We start from the raw sequence: 19875 nt of genomic DNA, 5'->3' as shown, positions 1-19875 counted from the left end.
TCGTGGCCCCCACCAGCAGCGCCGTCGCGTCTGCCGGATCCGCCACCATGGGAAGCTGGGTGCTCGAGGACGAGCAGCTCGACCACATGATGCTCGGGAACGACAAAGCGCCCTCGATGCATCAACTTGAGCCGATGTGATGGTTGTCGTCGTCCTCTGCAGGCCGGATCGAGGAGAGAAGGTGAGCGACGGTTTCGCGTCTTCTAATCCACCTGAGACGTCTGGTGGGCCGAAAACAATCCACCCGAGAGGCCAGGTCGTGACTTCATCGTTTATCTTCCGCTTCTATTAATAGTACCACATCGCCTGCTATGGAACTTATTTTGCAGCTTAAATAGTGTGTATCCGCCTATCTATTTGCCGACGACGCAAAGCTGTTGTAAATATGTCTGCCGAGGCAAAAAGCAGTCACACCACACTTCTAGCTGGGCCAAGCCACGGGTCTGTCACCTGAAGTTGCATGTAACTCATGCATGACGGGGGCTAGAAGTGTGGAATAACGTCAGTCCTTTTTTAATATATAATTTGACGCCGACGCTGTTCTTATTTTCTTTTTTTTGTTAATAACTTATTTAATTTAATTTTCTCTTTCCTAGCTATAAAACATTCTTACAATTCAGTTTACAAACAACGACCCAAGCGGCTAATGAATTACATTTTGTATTGTTTCAGTACTTCTTGTGTCATAGGTCGTGGCCTCCTCCGCGGCAGGGCCGGCCCCGTAGAGGGTGGGTGCCGTATGTATGGCCGTTCCATGCCTTTTTAAGGCCCAGTTCTTTTGGCCAATTTAGTTGTTTACATCCAAACTACCTAGGATTGTAAAGAAAATATGAGTTTAAGATTCTGGGAGAAGCTGGGTGAAGGCTCGATTCTTAAGATTGTAGGAGAATCGGCCGAAAGAACTGGGCCTAAATAAGGTTTGTACGGCGTGGGGGTGGTTTGGCTTCCGTGCAAACTAGGTCGTGGCCTTCTGCGATTTTCTTTTTAAAAAATCATGAATTAAAAAAATCAGTAATTCAAAAAAAAATCACAACTTTAAAAATTGTTAATGAAATAAAAAACTGTTCACGATTTCAAGAAATGTTCATGATTTAGAGAATGTTCACAAGCTTGTAAAAATGTTCACGAATATAAAAAATGTTCACAGTTTCAAAAAATTGTTCATGAATTTAAAAAATATTCATGAGATTTCCAAACAATGTTCATGAATTGAAAATATGTTCATGATTTCAAAAACAAATCACGGTTTTAAAAACTGTTCATGAATTTAAAGCATTTTCATAAATTGGAAAAACAACTCTAAAAATGAAAAAGTAAATCCAGAAAAGGAAAGAAGAAAAACAGAAAAGAAAACATAAAAGAAAAAGAAATATTCGCAGTTTTCAAAGAAAAAGTTCACAGTTTCAAGCATCGTGATTGTTTATTGCTTGACCCTTGTTGGATGACATGGTAGAACAAATTCTAGTTAATGCTATCTTTCTAAACAATCAGGATGGTCAAAATTTTCTTATATACATTTAATATTTTCAAATACTGGATTAACTTTTTTCAAATACAAGTTTAATATTTTATTGAATACAAGGTCAGACTTTTTTTCATATATGGTCGACCTTTTTTCATAAACATTTTGGAATATATTTTTAAATATAATATTGACATATTTTCAACAAATGGTCAACAATTTTGGTGCACACATTTAACATTATTTTTCAAAGGCTTCATTATTTTGTTTTTCAAATGCAATATTATTATTTTTTTGAATACATGGTCAATATTTTTTCTATATATATTTAAGATTTTCAAATGCTTGATTAACATTTCTCAAATAAAATTAACATTTTTTTAAGACAATACAAGATTAAGTTTTTGGAATACATGCTAAATATTTTTTATATACACATTTAACATTTTTCCAAAGATTGATTAAAGTTTTTAAAATAATTGTTTCATTTTTTTGAAAATGCTTGATTAAAATTTTGAAATGCAGGATCATCTTTTTTCACACACATTGTATATATTTTGTATACATTTTGCGTACACGTGTGAAATATTTTCACAATACAAAGCTAACATTTTTTCAATGCTTATTTAATATATGTTTTTCCAATTTTTTTATATAAAGTGGTTTTTGTGATATAGTATTTATTTAGAACATTTGGAATTGTACACGAAAGTAAAAAATAGATAGAAAAACTGACGTAAAAGAACATGAAAAAGAACGAAGAAACGAGGCCGTGGCCTCCTGCACGGCTGAGCCGACCCCGAAGAGGGTGGGTGCCCTGGGTATGGACGTTCCAACCTTTTAAAATCAGGTTCATATGGCGTGGAGGTGGGTCGGCTTCCTTGTAAACTAGGCCATGGCCTTCAGCAATTTTGTTTTAAAAATTGTTAAAGAATTTAAAAATGTTCATGTTTTCAAGAGAATGTTTCAAAAATTTGTAAAACTGTTCACGAATATTAAAAATATTCACAGTTTCAAAAAATGTTCATAAATTTAACTATTTATGATTTCAAAACAATGTTTGTAAATTTAAAAAATGTCCATGATTTCAAAAAAATCACAGTTTCAAAAAAATGTTCATGAATTAAAAGCATTTATGGAAATGGGAAAAAACAATAAAAATTAAAAAATTAAAACTGAAAAGAAAAAACATAAAAGAAAAAAAGAAATATTCAGATTTTCCAAAAAAAATCACAATTTGTTTGGCTTGTGGCTCGTTGGCATACATGATTATCTTGTAGTACATGATTATGTCGCGCTTGGCTGTGCAGTGGTGCACAACACCACTGTAGCGAGGTTGTATTTTGGCTTTCAGGGGCGAGCATGAGCACGGGGAAAAGGAAGAGCTGGAAATCACCAAGCTTTCGGATCAAATTGGTCGCGTGGCCAGAGAGCAGGACGGAATCGAAGTTGTTGCCGGTGCAGTGTTGGACGTGGACGTGGAGATCGGCATGGTAGCCCCCGAACAGAGTAAGAAAGGTGGACGCAACGAGATCAGGGAGAGCGTGAGCGGGAACTGTATAAAACACACAATGTATTTGCATGTGGAGGCAACACGTACATGCAAAGAAGATGGGCTATCCGCTACATGATTTGCGTCCCTGATTTCTTGGTAGAAAGAGTCGCCCAAGTCTACAGAGATGGCGAGGAGGCGAGACGGGATTAGAGGGTCGTGGATCGTAGGTTGTTGGGAGGGATTTGGTAGGCGGGTGAACCCCCTCCCCCGAGCCGGCCCTCCCACCGGCCGCCGTGCAGCCGCCGGCCCCCACCGTTCGCTAAGGTTGAGGACACCGGGCCTGGACCACGGACGCCCCGAGCCGCCGGACCCGGATCATGGACGCTGGCCTCGTCTCCTTCGACTGGCACCGCTGCTCCCGTCTCCAGTCCCGGGCCATTCGAGCACAGACGCCACTGCTCCCGCATCCAATCCTGGCAGGTGACAGCCGACACCCTCGTCTCCTCCGGCACTGGTTGTCCCCGCTTCCACTGCCGATCCTGGCCTCGTGGGTGGTGGCCTCGTGGGTGAGTTCTTGGAGTTGAATCCTTGCTTCCCGGTTTCCTCTTATACACGGAATCTCTGAACTTATTGTCCATGTTATAGTGCATGCTTGCTTCCACAGCTTTGTACTGTCAAAATAGAGTGCGTGCTTGCTTGCTATACATTCAACATGGGAATCGAGCGGGTTAGTTTGGTTTATTTGGTGCGGTTGTTGCTTTGGGCTTGTTTGGTATGGGTTCAAATGGGTGCTTAATAGGAACGGACTGGATTGGTCTATGTTGAACAGAAAATCGAATTGGACTGGGGTGGTTTGGTTTGATGCCGAACAAACTGAAATGGTCCGAACCCGGGGGTTCGACCGGCACTGCCGCACCAATCACAACCCACACGAACAAACTAATCCCAACGCTCAAGTGTTTCTCTGTGTAGAGAGTGGATGTATTGACGTCCAGGACATGTTAGTACTGTAACCTGTAAGCTGTAACTGGTGTAATCCTGACGTAATGAAAATTGCTTTGAGGATGTGAGGGTTGCACGTATGTATGGGTACCCATATGGTCTGAACCCATGGGTTCAACCCATACGTTTGAAGGTTGGCTGTGAAATGCTCCCTGGGTTGGTTAGGTTTCGATTCTGATAGTTTGCAAACTGTAAAGATACATAATACTATTTCGTCTTGGTTCCCATCTTGGTGTAAAATCCACATTGCCAGATCTGAGTCTTCCTGGACGCCATCCTAGTAGTTGTTGAGCCTTCAATTTAGATCTCTGCAATAGCTGGCCTAACTGAATATTGAGTACTGGCTCACTGTTTCGTCATTGTCTAGCACTTAACTAGGCCCTATGGTGGACCTTGTACCGCTCCTAAGTCGTCTCTGCCATATAGCTTACATATGGATGGAAGTTTCTCTTTAATACATGTACCATGTACCATGTGAGTTTATGTAACCTTCGCCGAGAACATGTAGTTATTTGTTTCACCCAAATGTACTCTGTTTACATGATTATATGATCTGAAATGTCTTGGTGCTTTAGTAATCTTTGCCAGCGATGTTTAGCTTGCAAAGCGGTAGAGTTGGTATGATGCATGCACATTGTCCCTAAACATTTATCTTTTCATCTTTGCAGGAATAAGATCAAGATTCCCGCCAAAAAAAAGGAATAAGATCAAGATACTGGATGATGGTGCCCTTGCGCCGTTGCTTGGTTACTTGCAGTCGAGCGATCTGAACTTGCAGGAGTATATGCAGCTGGAATCTTTAGATAGTTCGCTTGTTGGTATTTGAACTATATCAAATCACACAGGTAACCCTGGGAATAGTTTGGACGCAAACCTTAGTTTCAATTTGGTTTTCCTTTTGGATTGTGTTTGGTTGGTTTAAATGGGTTGAGAATCTAAAGCAATCTGTGTGGTTTGGATTCTGTCAACTACTGGATTGGGCTCGTTTGGTCTGGACACATATGAGTCGGTCTCAAATCTCTCGACCAAATCGTACGAGACGACGAGCTTCAAGTTCGCTGCACTCCACATGTATATACACACGTAGGTAGTTAACTCAATCCATTCCATTCATCAATGGCATGCGTGGAGGCACTGAGCATGAGTGGTCACCGAGGCGGTGGAAAGCTGGTCCCTAGGCTCTCCGTAGACCCAGGTCGTCAACGTGGCCAGTTTCGGTGCCTCCGACCCTAACTCCCCTTTGAGTGTCCGACGTGTGTGCAGTCACAACCATGTCATGCATGTGACGAGCCATGGCATCCTAGCGGACCTCATGGACGCATTGCTCTACCATGGCTCCGGCTGCGGAACACGGGCGCTGGCCATCACACTCGTCCGTGTGCATCATTCATGTGACGTATTTTTCCAAGACAATTTTTGTAGTTCAGAAGTGAGGAAAAGAATTTGGCCTGCAGTTGTAGGGTTCAGACTGCTCCTTTGTGTTTTCTTGTCTGAATCATCCCTCTTCTGTAGGTGTTTATGAAGCTTTGGAACTAAGGGACGGTGGATCTGACTACTTGGGAAAGGGTATTTCCAAGGTTCCATTTGAGCGAATTTTATATTAGCGTGGATAACGAATTCCCGAGCTACAGTCTTTAGTAATTCTGTTACCTAGTTAGTGTTGTTGTAGTCTACCGTCGCTCACATCTTTGGGTCTAACATATCTGCAATGTTACTGTGTTGGTATGCATGATACCTTGTTGCTTTGTTGCCCTGACATTTCTGCATAGTTGTTTTGTGCTGCTGGGCCTAATTAAGCAAGATAAATATGTATACTTCTTTGAGATAGAAATTCCATGCATGTTTATGAGGCACAAATTCTTTGAGATATCCGTAACTGTACTTCAAAAGTAAACATTAGCATCTTAAATAATCAGCTTACTTATGTAGGAGTAGCAGAAACTTCATGGTTGATCCTGATTGCTGAACATGGGAGATGTATCTTTTGCATTTCAATTACATAGCAGTACTATGTAATGAAACAGGTTTATTCTTATATTCTTGGTTGTATACTTTGGAGATTTACCCTGCAACATCTTTTCATCTAGTAGTAGTACTACTACGCGTTTATGTATAGCCATATACATTTAGTACCTATTGCAATTTTCATTTCTAAGATCAATTTGGTATTACGCGTCGGTCCTAAACAAACGGTTTTTAACCCTTTTTCGCGACGGCATTTGGAACCGTCGCCCAGTGAGTGTGGGCGATAGGGGGGTCCTTCCCACACGACCCAGAAACCGTCGGGGATATGCCCTCCTGGCACACACGTTCGGCAAAATGAGGTCGTGTGCGACCGGCGAGCGCTCAAATACGGAAATACGTATAGTAGAGCTAAAAAAATACAATTATATGGCGAAATTGTTTCCGGTCGCAAGTACATCCCACACAGTCAGTCCCCGCTAAACGTTTCTGTTCATATGCATATCCCACACAGTCGCTCCAAGGAAAACGTTTCCGTTCACAGGTACATCACACACAATTTTTCCTGTTAAATCGTTTGCATTATTGAATGTATCACACACGGTCCGTAGAAGAAACCGTGTGGCAAAGGCTGTCCATCACACACAGTTTTTATGTGGTAAACGTTTGCGCAAGGTGGCCTAACGCAAACAGTTTTCAAGAGAAAGTCATGTGTGATTGTTCATTGATCCAACACGGTTTATTCCTAGAAACTGTGTGCGTTGCCTGAGGTCATCGCCCACGGTATTATTTCAACAACCGTTTGCAATAGCAAAACCCAATTAGCAGGCAAATTCGCCATTAGCAGGCTAATTATCCGATTAATCATAATCCATTTATTAATCTAATTGATATTCATATTAAGCACATAATATATTTCATTTCCATATTAAGGAAGCAGAATTTCATAATTGAAGTACATCAGAGTACAACATGATATAGCTTCAGCACTCAGCTACCCCATTACACAACTGCACCAGTAGCAAGTTCCACATGCAACATATAGAACCTTTCGAAATTAGCATCATAGACGGTATATAGACAGATGTATCTCATCTGGAAAACTGCTGAAGCGGAAGGCGAATATTGAGCCTTCATTCATGTTGAAGGTCTTTGCAACTTTAGGCCAGTGCCTGTGGATGATTGACCGTCCTTCCTTCGTCCTCTTCAGGAACACTTCAATATTGAACCGTGGGTGTTGTACGAAAACCTTCCTCGCCTCCTGACCATAGAGGTGGTTTGAGAGGTAATCATCAGTGAACTGCTTTGGAAAGGCCTGAAAACAAGGATGTGCATAAATATCTTCTCTATATTGAAAATGGGGCAAAGGAATAAAAAAAAGGTAACGTATAATAGTTAGTACCATCTTGTAGTGAGCTGATGTCTTCTTCATTGTGCAGACAAATATCTTGTTGTTTTTTGTCGCTAATTTCTTTATCCTAACAATCTTTCTGAGTTTCTTGATTTGATTGATATTCATGGACAACTCATTTCTCCATATGCAAAAAGGGTCAAACAGTGGGTCAAAACCTCTGACAGCAGGACCTACACGTGCAAGACCAAATTGTTAAAAACCTAAATATTAGAATGGTTCCTGCAATTGCACAATAATGTGCTATTAGACAACGGACCATGCACGTGCTAACCTCGATTGTAAACCTCAATGCTTCCCATTGTTTCCCTGCAACACATATAAGGTAGTTAGTCATTAGGTTAAGTAAGGGTTCGCATACTATCAGTAAAATATGTTGATGAAAAATAAGCACATTGCAGATTCATCAGATTAATTCAAGCCACACGGAAAACCCATTTACCCAAACCAAGCATGATTAAGAATTAGGAAATATAGCACTTGTATATGTTTCTTATGTATTAAGTGCAGCCAAATTCAATTTATTCCTCACATGCACAACAATAGAAAATTCTACCCACGACAATTGGACATTGCATTGCAGAATTAAACCAAGCAGTTAACTAAACACCACAACAAATGAACCAAACATTAACTGAGCACCACATTGCACAATATAACATACTCCTAATATAAGATCAGACAGTTAACCAAACAGTTAACTAGAGCCAATTGTAGCAATTGTATTTATTTCTCATGTATTTACTACAGTCAAATTCAATTTATTCCTCACATGGTATACAATAACAGAATGCACCCACAATTTTGTAAAGATAAATTCGATTTATTTCTCACACGGAAGACAATACAAAATTACAGCCTGAAGAATTGAACATCACATTTGCAGAATTGAACCAAACAGTTAACTGAAGACGACAACTAATTAACAAAACAGTTAATAAGTGAGCACCACACTGCACGACATATAGAACATATACACTAGAGCAATAGATTGCATGGTAAAATTAGATAGCACAATTCACTAGAATTTGTGAAGGAAAGGCAGGAGCAGCACATGCAACGGGTAAACCAAGCATGCTTAACCGGCGTAGCTAGCAAATGGCAAGGTGCTCCTTCAAGATCCGGGGGTCGGCACGAATGGCAGCCATCGCGACCTCATCCGCGCATGTGGCCGCGATTTGCTTCTCCGCTGCCAAATGCTCCTTGAGGTCTTGGCTATACTGCGTGCACCATGGCTTAGGCTGGCGCTTATTTGGTGGAGGGGTCGGTGATTTGGGTGGAAGGTGTCGCGCTCGCGTCGGCGGTCGGGGCATGTGGGATGTGGAAGGAGGAGGAGGATGGGGTCGGGTGTGGATTACCTGCCTGGATAGAGGAGGCCGAGCAGCGTGAAGGAGGGTCACCGACGAGGAGGCGGCGCTGCAAGCAAGGAGTGAAGGTTTCAACTTGGAAAGGAAGGCGGAAAGAGGGGAAATGTGGCTTTTGATAGGGGGGAGGGGGCGGGGAGTTAGATATTTCCGCGGAAGCCGAAAATTTGGAATCGCTTCAGCGAAAAAACTAGCGCGCAAAGTGTCATCAAACACGGTCCCTTATTCAGAACTGTGTAGGATATATGGACATCACAAACGATTCAGATAGCTTAACCTGTGTGTGATGAGTTTGAACGTCAAAAGTTTTGGTTTGAATTTCCATGGTTACAGTGGTCATCCACGTCATTGCATAATTTGGGTAAACAAAGGAGACTACAGCACACCCACACTTCTTAATCGAGCAAGTTTAGCAATTAAACAGAGCTAGCAGACCTAAACATTACTCTAACAAATTAAAGACCGGCGCTCTTAATTAAAATAAAAAAAGAGTACTACTACATCTGGTGCTCGTCGATCTCCGCCGCCGCCTCCATGTCCAGCTCGTGCCCGACGGTCTCTTGGGGAAGGGGCTCCATGGCATCCATCACACCATACTCGGCAAGCATCTCGCCATCCGCGTCCGCCATCTCTTTGGAAAAGGCCGCCACGAGCTGGGCGTGGGCGGACGCGATCTGGGCTTGGACGGGCTCCGTCGTCGCAACGTATGCGGCGGAGGAACGGACGGCTGCTTGAACGCTCTTGGCGATTGTCAGCTCTTCGGCCGTGGGTTGCCGACCGTTGTCGGAGAAGCTTCGTTCGATTTGTGTGGTGACCGCCAGGAGCTAGGCGTGGGCGGCCACGACATGGTCGTGGGCGGCCTCCATCAGGGCTAAGGCTGCCGCTGTGGAATGGATAGCTGCTGTGCCGCTCTCGCCAGTTGCTATCCCCGAGGCAGATATTGCTGCCGCCACCTAAGAAGCAACAGCGGCCGTTTGGGCTGCCTTTACCGCCCGGTCGCAGATTGCGGCCGCGCTCATGCACCTTGTTAGCACGCGCATGGCGGCTGCGGCCGCGCTCTCGCTGGAGTGGGCCACCGAAGTTGCTCTCACGACGCGGGTCCACGTGCCCATCTTTCACCGGCGACGATTGAACAGTGAAATGATATTTGGGGAGCGAACTAGTGTGCTTGAGACGCCGGCCGTGGACTGTAGCCGACGCTCCTTCTCGCGTAAGCCATAGGCGTACTATACACGAATCGTGCTCCAGGATATTTGTGCTGCATGTCACACGGTTGCTGATAAGAAACTGTGTACGATCTACTTGATTTTTCATCTTGATTTGAATTACATAATGGGGTCACAGCGGCAATGGACGGTGTTTGAATTGCTAGACCTTTTATCTGGAGTGAACATGCAACTATATGTGTGTCGTAAAAGAATTGGAATTATTCAGGGTTCGTTTGAACATTTAATACATTAAATTGGATTTCTAGCCATTTAAGGTGAACAATTCAAATTTGAACTACATGCACATGCTCCAGTGCATATAAATTAGTCAAAAAATCAAATCTGTGTCCTTCGGTGCATGCTTAGGTCCCATGCAAGAAATGGGAATGAATTTCAAACACCAGGGCGCCGTTGATTGCCGTCAAAACATTGAGATGCCTTGTTTTTAAATTCTAGTAAATCAAAAACTCGTTTGAAATTCATGAAAGTTGGCATGCTATCATGGAGCGGCATCAACATGCCGTGGCAATTTTTTTCCCATTTAGGGAAGGTTTGGGTATATGCTTCTCACAACAAGCATGATGGTTTTCGGTGGGGAATGTCCCACCTTTGGGGACAAAACGATATCCATTGCCTCTTATTGCTTTCAAATTTTTTCTCGTGTCACATAGAACAATAGGAGTGTTGTGTGAACTTTTGTGATTTTTCGGAGTTCGTTTGGACATTTTTATACATTAACTGAGTTTTCAATGCATTTATGTGCACAATTCAAATTTGAACTACATGCACATGCTCCAGTGCATATAAATTGGTCGAAAAATCAAATCTGTGTCCTTGGGTGCATGCTTAGGTCCCATGCAAGAAATGGGAATGAATTTCAAACACCAAGGCACTGTTGATTGCCGGCAAAACATTGAGATGCCTGGTTTTTAAATTCTAGTAAATCCAAAACTCGTCTGAAATTCATAAAACTTGACATGCTATCATGGAGTGGCATCAACATGCCATGGTACAAATTCTGTCCCATTTGGGGCAGGTTTGGGTATATGCTTCTCACAAACCGGAGCTTGTCACAACAAGCATGATGGTTTTTGGTAGGGAACATCCCACCTTTGGGGACGAAACGATATCCATTGCCTCTTATTGCTTTCAAATTTTTTTCTTCTGTCAACATAGAACAACAGGAGTGTTGTGTGAATTTTTGTGATTTTTTGGAGTTTGTTTGGACATTTTTATGCATTAACTGAGTTTTCAATGCATTTATGTGCATAATTCAATTTTGAACTACATGCACATGCTCCATTGCATATAAATTGGTCGAAAAATCAAATATGTGTCCTTGGGGTGCATGCTTAGGTCCCATGCAAGAAATGAGAATGAATTTCAAACACCAGGGCACCATTGAGCGCCGGCAAAACATTGAAATGCCTTATTTTTAAATTCTAGTAAATCCAAAAATCGTCTGAAATTCATGAAACTTGGCATGCTATCATGGAGCGGCATCAACATGCCGTGGTACAAATTTTGTCCCATTTGGGGCAGGTTTGGGTATGTGCTTCTCACAAACCGGAGCTTCTCACAACAAGCATGATGGTTTTCGGTATGGAGCGTCCCACCTTTGGGGACGAAACGATATCCATTGCCTCTTATTGCTTTCAATTTTTTTCTCGTGTCAACATAGAACAACAAGAGTGTTGTGCGAATTTTTGTGATTTTTCGGGGTTCGTTTGGACATTTTTATGCATTAATGGAGTTTTCAGAGCATTGATGTGCATAATCCAAATTTGAACTGCATGCACATGCTCCAGTGCATATAAATTGGTTGAAAAATCAAATCTGTGTCCTTGGGTGCATGCTTAGGTACCATGCAAGAAATGAGAATGAATTTCAAACACCAGGGTACCGTTGATTGCCAGCAAAACATTGAGATGCTTGGTTTTTAAATTCTAGTAAATCCAAAATTATGTTAACCATTCACGTGACACCACGTGTCTTGGTTTTAATGGCTGTAGGAGGTGCCGTGCGGACAGCTGCTTGACCTTGACTGAACGGGAGGCGTGCGAGCGCCGTCCGATGCGCAGGCTGACCGAGAGGTGTGCAAGCTGTCCTCGAGTGCGCAGGCTCACCGGGAAGTGTGCGAGCTGTACGCTACGCAGGCTCACAGGGAAGCGAGCCCTTTGACTTCCATGGCCGCCCGCCTTGCTCGCATCCTCTCCATTAATGGCGCCCAAGCCGCAGTTAATTCGCTTTTTAAATATAAAACACTCATCGCAAACGTTTTAGTTAGAACACCTGTATGCAAACCGACAGCTTCCCTAGGAAGCCAAGAGAAAATGTGTCGAGCAGGATTTTATGCAGCTCTTGATCGCAAACGTTTTAGATAGAACACCCGTATGCAAAGTGAGAGCAGCGCAGGATTTGTGCATCCTTTCAACGCAAACGGTTGTTTTGCATGACCCGTGTGCAACCACGTACAAACAATTTGATAAGATTTGTCAATCCTTGTAACACTGCTATTTGTCAAAATTCAGTAATTAAGCATAGATTTCAATCATAGATTAAGCAGCCGCTCTTAATTTATACAAACAGTTCAACTCGATAGCTGAACCGACCAAACTTTTCCCCAATTGTTGCCAACCACGTAGTGAAATAGCTAGTTCAACTATATATACTAGCTAATTTTAAGTACGTTGTACAGTTCCACCACATCTATAGTCAGATGAACTGAACAAAATAGCCCCTAAATACTACTACTACTGCGGAGGGACTTTGTACTACTTCTGGCTGCCTCTCCTCTACCAAGCGCGCTCAGTAAGAGGCGGAGGAGGAGGAGCCTACTGACGAGCTGGGCAACCGCAATGCGGTGCCTGCCGCTAATGCAGCTTCAGAAACGCTCACCACGAACGCCCTCTGCCGCTCCAGATGACCCCTCTTGAAGCGGCGGTAAGGCTCTTTGCGTGCTCGACGAGGCGCTCCTCCTCCTTCCGCAGGAACTCGGTGTAGCGCGCAAGGTCGCTGACGCACGTGCGGGCATCCACCTCCGCCTCCCGCCTTCGGGCGGTGGTGGTCGAGCAGGTGATGACCCCGGTGGTCGACGGTGGGCTGGCGGCCACAGCGACCGAGGACGGGGTGGCGGCCACGACCACCACCTCCCGCCTTCGGGTCGCGGTGGCGGAGCAGGTGATGGCTACAGTGGCCGGCAGTGGGGTGGCGGCCACGACGGCCACCTCCCGCCTTCGGGCTGCGGCGGCGGAGTGGGCGATGGCCCTGGCTTTCGACGGTGGTGTGGCGGCAACGGCGGCCGGCAACAGCTGCCTACGGGCACCGGCGGCGGAGCGTGTGGTGGGTGTTCCGTGCACACCCAACAGGAACGCCACGCGCACTACACTACGTCGGGGACTGCGTCGCCGCCGCGGTGTAGCCTCCCAGCTGGAGTTGTCCTCTGATGACGGCGGAGTGGCTGAGCGAGGACTACGGACCGGTGCCATTGGCGATTGTGGGAGAAGCAGGCGAGATAAGCTACAGGGATGGAGGGGGAAATGCGACGCAGGACTCGCCGGCCGTGAGGGTTTTTATAGCAGGCCGGTAATCATTGGGATTTTGGGGGATTTCACCAAGTCGGGCGGGAAGCTTGCACGGGAACCTGCGAGGTTGCGCGGGAACGGGCTCACCGATGATTCATTGGCGCCACCGTTTGGCAAAAAGAACGCCCCCGCGCGCTGCGCAAGCTTGCGCTGTAAGCCGTCTGCGGCAGCGGGGTGACAAGACGTGTGAGAGGAGGACGAAAGGCCACGTACACATACGGTTAATAAAAAATGTTTGCGATTTAATTACCTACTATACCACCGTCCTGGTTTATAAGTATGATTTAACTAATAAAATATGAATGCATGTCACCAAAGATTATATAGTTGGATTTGTATTTGAACATAGTTTCCAATTATATAATTTTTAAAACATGCATTAACATTTTGTTGGTTAAATTTGAGGGCAAAGTATGGCACGGAATATAAAGGAGACTATAGACTAGACGGAGGTGGTACCACACGGCCGCTCTCTACGCAGCGACGCAACTGTCGGCCGGCTTGTAGGCGACCATTTCCTGCGTGTTCAACTGCTCTATGCGTGTGGTTGCTTGAGGTTTAGGCGGCCGCGGCGCGCTCTGCTCGCGTCCCGCCGCGCGCGCTCTGCTCTGGCGTCCCTCCAGGTGCTCTGCCCTCGTCCCTCCACACACGCTGCCAGTGTTTGGGGCTGGTGCACGATCACGCACGTTCGTGTGCAAGCGGTTGCGCTAGGCGCGGCGCGACGATGCAGTTACCCGCTGCAAAAACTGCCATGCGGACGCGCCGACAATCCATGCCGCCCGGACCCTTTTATTCCTGCGGCCATTTACCTTCATCTCTCGGCTCACACGACACAATAAGCACACCCACGAGGACACATACAGAGAGGACATCCAGCGGTTCCAATGGCGCTCCCCGTGGCTCCAATGGCGCTCCCAGTGGCCGACAACGACAACGGGGGGCAGTTCACCACGCATCACGTAGTGGACACCCGCGTGAGAGGGAAGGCCCTCTCGGTGGTGTACACGAACGATCCGGTCTCAGTGGAGAGCTCCATCCAAACTATGGAGCAGTTCCTTGCCGAGGACAAGTACCGAGTGGTCGGCTTCGACGTCGAGTACACCATCGGTCGTGCCGGGCATGATCAGAAGGTTGCCGTCACCTAGTTGTGCATGCGACATGACGTCCTCGTCTACCACTTCCACCTTGCCACAAGGCCTTGCGAGCGTTTCTCCAGGTTTATCAAGAGCTCCGACTACAGTTTCGCTACGGTGGACACCACCAACGATCTAAAAGCGCTCGAGGTTTTGGACTTGAAATGCCCGAATCTTGTCAACATTCAGCACCACTACAAGGTCTGGGGCAGCGACAAAAACAAACTGAACTCCCTGGTTGACCTCGCCTCGGCCATCATCGACCCCTACTATGCGAAGATGAAGGAAGAGAGCAATAAGGACAAGAACGCCTAGCACAGTGTGTGGCATAAGAGACTGGATGAACAACATGTCAAGTACGCGGCCATGGACTCGTACACAAGCTACGAGATGTACAGGCGGATCGTTGACATGAGGAACTGTCTTCTTCATGACAAAGACGAGGGATCGAGCCACATAGCAGTGGCGGGAGCGTCACAAGAAGTAGATGACTAGATGATCGTTTCTCCTACTTTACAATGCATGCAATTGTTTATTGAGGTGTGTGCGAATGATCTGTATAGTCACTTATGTACTTGGATGTTATATATATATATATATAAAGACACACACACACATGTTATTCTACTGTAGACAGAGCAATTCACACGACTTATTAGCAGCAATCGTCTGTGTTATTATTGGTCTTCACAAACATTTCAGATTACACACCTGTTTGCCGCGTATCACACACATCTTGTTCAGTTGAACCGTTTCCATTGTGTTGCCTAATCACACACAGTTCATCCCAGTGAACCGTATGCTGTATAGGCTGCCCGTTTATTTTGTGCCTCCTCATCCCAAACAGTTAATTGAGCTGAACCGTATGCTCTGCATCGCACACGCAACTAAATTCTAAACCGTGTTTGATGTATCTGTCATCGCAAACGTTTTGCATCTTTTTTGACGGTTTTTTTACACCACCGTTTGCGATTATGGCATCGCACACAGTTTTGTCGAAGGGTCTCTGATCGTAGTGTCGCGTTTGGACCCTCCTGCAGTAGTGTATCGCAGGTCCTGCAGCCCTGTCTTCTTGTTTCCCAACAATAAAAATTGATGCATGTGCCCTGTTCTAAAGTGGAAAACCACTGATAGCTTGTACTACTCATCTGTTCTGTTAACTTGCACTGTGCTGGTACTTGTCATTTGCAAAATACATCTCAATTTTCGCTGTTATGAGAATGTTATATGCATATTTTCCTGTTAAATGTAAAGTTCTGCCGCAAATTCTCATTGCTATGAAAATTTTATATTCACGGATTCACTTGATTATGTTTCTAACTTTTCATAATTTATTATTTGTAGATGTTGGCATTCATTCTTCAAAAGTTGGGTGTACAGGAGCTCCAGGAAGATGAATCCCGAAGAAAACCCACACCCAGCAATGTGTTTTAGCTCACTTGAGCTAGTTATGTGTATATTTAGTTGTATTTTATAGCTGAATACCAGATTTGTACTATGCATGATTGTAATGTACTTCGCTTGGCTGTTGTATGAAATATTATGCCTTCTTGGCTCTTTTTGAATCAAATTATCTAAATGCACAAGTGTAGAACTGACGTGTCGTACCCAAACCAGCAATCTTGGTAATTGGTTCCCATTTGACTAGTGAGACCTACTTTAAAATGGAAAAGAAACAAAAAAAATGAAAGTGGGCTGGAAAAGGCTGTGGACCAAAAAATGTGGACTGTAAAAGGTAGTGGCCCATAAAAAAAGGCTGTTGGGCTTGGCCCATGTAGCTCACCAAAATTAAAAGGAAAAAACAATAATTAGGATGAATAACTGGGCTAGGCCCATGTAGTACACCGATTGGGCCGGGCTGATTCTAATCAACGACCAATTTAATTGGTTGCAATTTTCCCACGTTAGATTTCCACACCGGATCCGTCGTGGCCTGGGCTGACAACCAGCGACCAAAATAAAAGGTCGTTGGTTCAACGACCTTTTGTTTTGGTCGTTGCCTTCTATGACCTTTTCTCAAAGAAGGTTGTTAAGTTTCATTAAAGATGGTCAGCTTTTGACCAATTGGTTTTTGTCATAAAAAAGTCGCAAATGAAAAACAATGACCATTCGGCAACTAATAGTGATGGTCATAAGTTGACATATTTCTTGTAGTGATCAAGAACACATTGGCGCGTGCCATCTGAATCAATGGTGAAACTGAAGTTGAGGTTGTCAATTTTTGTGACCGTAGAGAGTGCAACGGATCAGCCGAGGAGGGGTGCTTGGAGCAATGCGGTGACAAGGATCTTATGGAGCCAGATCGAGCTGAAGGAGTAGTAGATGCAGAGTGAGGAGCAGCATGGGGTTGTGTGATGATTGCGAGGAAGCGCACCATGGTTAGGCCGCATCATGCATGCACGAGATCGATAGCCCCTGCATCGCTGGAGTTCGATATGCTCGACGCCCTCAGCAGTCAGCACAGTCTTCTCGTCGCCGACCCACAGCGCGTGAAGGTCTGCTTTGCCGCGTCCGACCGCGCCATGCACGCCGTAGTGCAGCATACTGCGCCCATCACGACACGGATCGATCGCGCTGGACACCGCGTGGTGGATGACAAGGAGCGTCGCCGGCGTCCTCTGCTCCCAGGCGAGTGTTGCGAGGGGTTCAGGTCGCTCTCCTCGGCGACGCGGCCATCGGCCTTTGTCGCAGGGAGGACGTCAAGCTGGCAAATTCATATATGCCACCGTGGATATCCGGCTTGCTAGCTTCTCTTCTAGGTAAGTTGTCAACAGTAGTTATATATGAGTACCGCGTCTACATGTAATTAAGTTTCTCAATTACCCTCTCCCATCCTTTTTAGCATCCATGTAAATTTTGTCCGAAGTCAAAGTATCTTTACTTTGACCAAACTTATAGAAAAAAATTCTATGTTCACAGTGCCAAATCAATATTGTTAGATTCATTATAAATGTAGATTCATAATTTCGCAAAAAAATCTAGTTTCATAATATATATATATATTTGGTATTGTAGATGTTGATATTTTTAAATATAAATTTGGTCAAACTTTATAAAAACTGTGTTTTCACAAATCTAACATGCAAAGTAAAAAGGACCAGAGGGAGCACAACGGTAGCGGTCCGATGACTCATGACCAAGCTCGAAAATCTCTTCCGCGATAATGGTGTTCACCGTGTGCGCCACACACAGTGGCCACGTGAGCATCTCCATGATCATCACCTGCATGATCAGTTAAATTGAGGAAATGATCAAGCATACTGAATTGCTATACATGCTTGGCAAGAGGTGTCGAATAATGCAGGAATCTAGTGGGCGGTAGACAAGAGTGTTTCTCTTGGACTCCGTAAGACTATATTCTAGTGACTAGTCCACGGACATGGACGGGAGGACACCATCCAACCATAGCCGCATACATTTTCACAACAACTCGAACCAACCGAACGAAATTCAATCAAATCGGACGAATTTTGATAAAAAAACGGCGGATTTCATTGAAATTAGGATAATTTGTACATAAAATCGGACGATATTTCGTCCGGTGAACTAAAAACCTAAAAATAAGACCCAACCTAAACTATTCTATACTTCAGGGTGACTTCATAGGCCATGCTGGGCGGGCCGGCGGCTCCTCCGTCATCATCGCCCGGCCCGGCGTCGGAGTCATCGTCGTCCGGCTTGGGGTGACGGATGGTGGCGGCGTCGCAGCAGGGCTTCTCGGCCGCTGTCTGACACTCGCGGATGATCCTCTCAGCCTCCTCCTGCGCCATGCGGCCGCGGCCGCCAAGGACGTGGGCTGGGGGAGAGGGCGGCAGTCGTTGGAGGAACCGGCGTTGGCAGCAACGATCTCGGCGAGGGATAATTCCTCGCCGTACCTGGCCATCTCCCCATCGAGGCGTCGGAGACAACGCTTGGCCGTCTCCAATGCCGCCATAGAGCGGTCCAGGCCCACGTGTATGCTAGGTCCGGGTCCGCCGCGATGTGTGGCGGCGGGACGTCCGAGTCTGCGAACTTGGATCGACGCGTGGTGTTGCGCCTGTCCTGCCGGCGCTCCTCCCGGTTGGCGTACTCCTGTGCCATCTTGGCGCTCCAGGACGACGATGAAGAGCCGCCACTGCCAAGGCTGTGTAGAATCCGACCGCGCGCCTTCAGCAGGGCCGACGGCGAGCAGCACTCCTCCTTGACGAAGCGTCGGGGCGGCGGCAAGCGCCGCTCCTTCTTCACGACGCATCGGGCGGTGGTGAGAGCCGCTCCTTCACGGGGTGTCCGGTTTGGACGCCGTGGCTGCGCGGCGGCGGAGGGCGTGGAGGGAATGCCAACTCCGGCTTCACGGTGAGGAGCGCCCCGGTGGTGAAGCCGTGCTGTTGGTGTGGACGACGGAGCGACGGAGCATCAACTCCATCTGCTCCTCGAACTCCGCGTCGGTGCCGGCGTAGACCTGGCCCAGCACTACTAAGCGTCTTCCTATAGGGTTTTCCTAGTAGTGCGTGCAGGAATACTGGTCGGCCGTAATTGACATGATCAAGCCGGCTCTGATAGAAGAGCGATGACAGTGACGCATCAATAACTTGTTTTGGCAGCGGTACTGATTGTTCGGTGGTCTAGAGATCTTAATGTAAATTTATTATGTTTGAGGTACTTTATACTTTCTGTGAACATTTATATAGATCTAGATATTCTCGCAAAAACAGTTGTTTTGGGGGTGTGGGTTGGGCGGTGTTTGCGTGCTAAAGACACGGTGACCGACGCAAGCGATGCATCGGTTAGCCAATTGAGAACGACTACCTCGACAAAATGTGTACTAGGTCTAACATTTCTTCCGGCAGCACAAATTAGCTTTGCAAATGGTTCTGCCAAAATTTGTCTAAGAGGCTGCTAAAGTGGATTTCGTACAAATTGCTCGTTGGTGTTGTATACCAATCAAGAATTTAATTGGAATTGCTCTTTACGCAGCACACCATCTAACCATAAACTACTCTAAAAAACAATTTTACATCAAAATTTCTGGCCCACTAAAAGTACTGCTAGTCTGTTTTTTCCATGATAATATGCATCTCATTCATACTCCCTCCATTCCACAATATAGTGCGGCCGCGCTTCCCGAGATCGAAATTTGACCGTAAATTTAACTAATGAGACCGACTGCGGTGAGAGCAAAAATTATATCACTGAATTCATATCGAAAATACGAATTCAGTGGTATAATTTTTGCTCCCGTCGCAGACAGTCTCCTTGGTTAAGTTCACGATCAAAC

At 45.5% G+C, this 19875-nt stretch overlaps 1 long non-coding RNA gene across 1 annotated transcript; it reads left to right on the top strand.

Moving 5' to 3' along the window:
* The first annotated feature begins 3079 nt into the window (after positions 1–3079).
* Positions 3080–4927, top strand: LOC123170492 (uncharacterized). The gene is made up of 2 exons (XR_006485225.1): positions 3080–3523; positions 4628–4927. It is a non-coding gene; the product is annotated as an uncharacterized lncRNA (long non-coding RNA).
* Positions 4928–19875: the final 14948 nt, after the last annotated feature.

This window comes from Triticum aestivum, chromosome 7D (genome assembly GCF_018294505.1).
Source record: "Triticum aestivum cultivar Chinese Spring chromosome 7D, IWGSC CS RefSeq v2.1, whole genome shotgun sequence".
Classification (NCBI taxonomy): domain Eukaryota; kingdom Viridiplantae; phylum Streptophyta; class Magnoliopsida; order Poales; family Poaceae; genus Triticum; species Triticum aestivum.
Note: the sequence above shows the minus strand (reverse complement) of the source record. Positions and strands in the feature narration are given on the sequence as shown.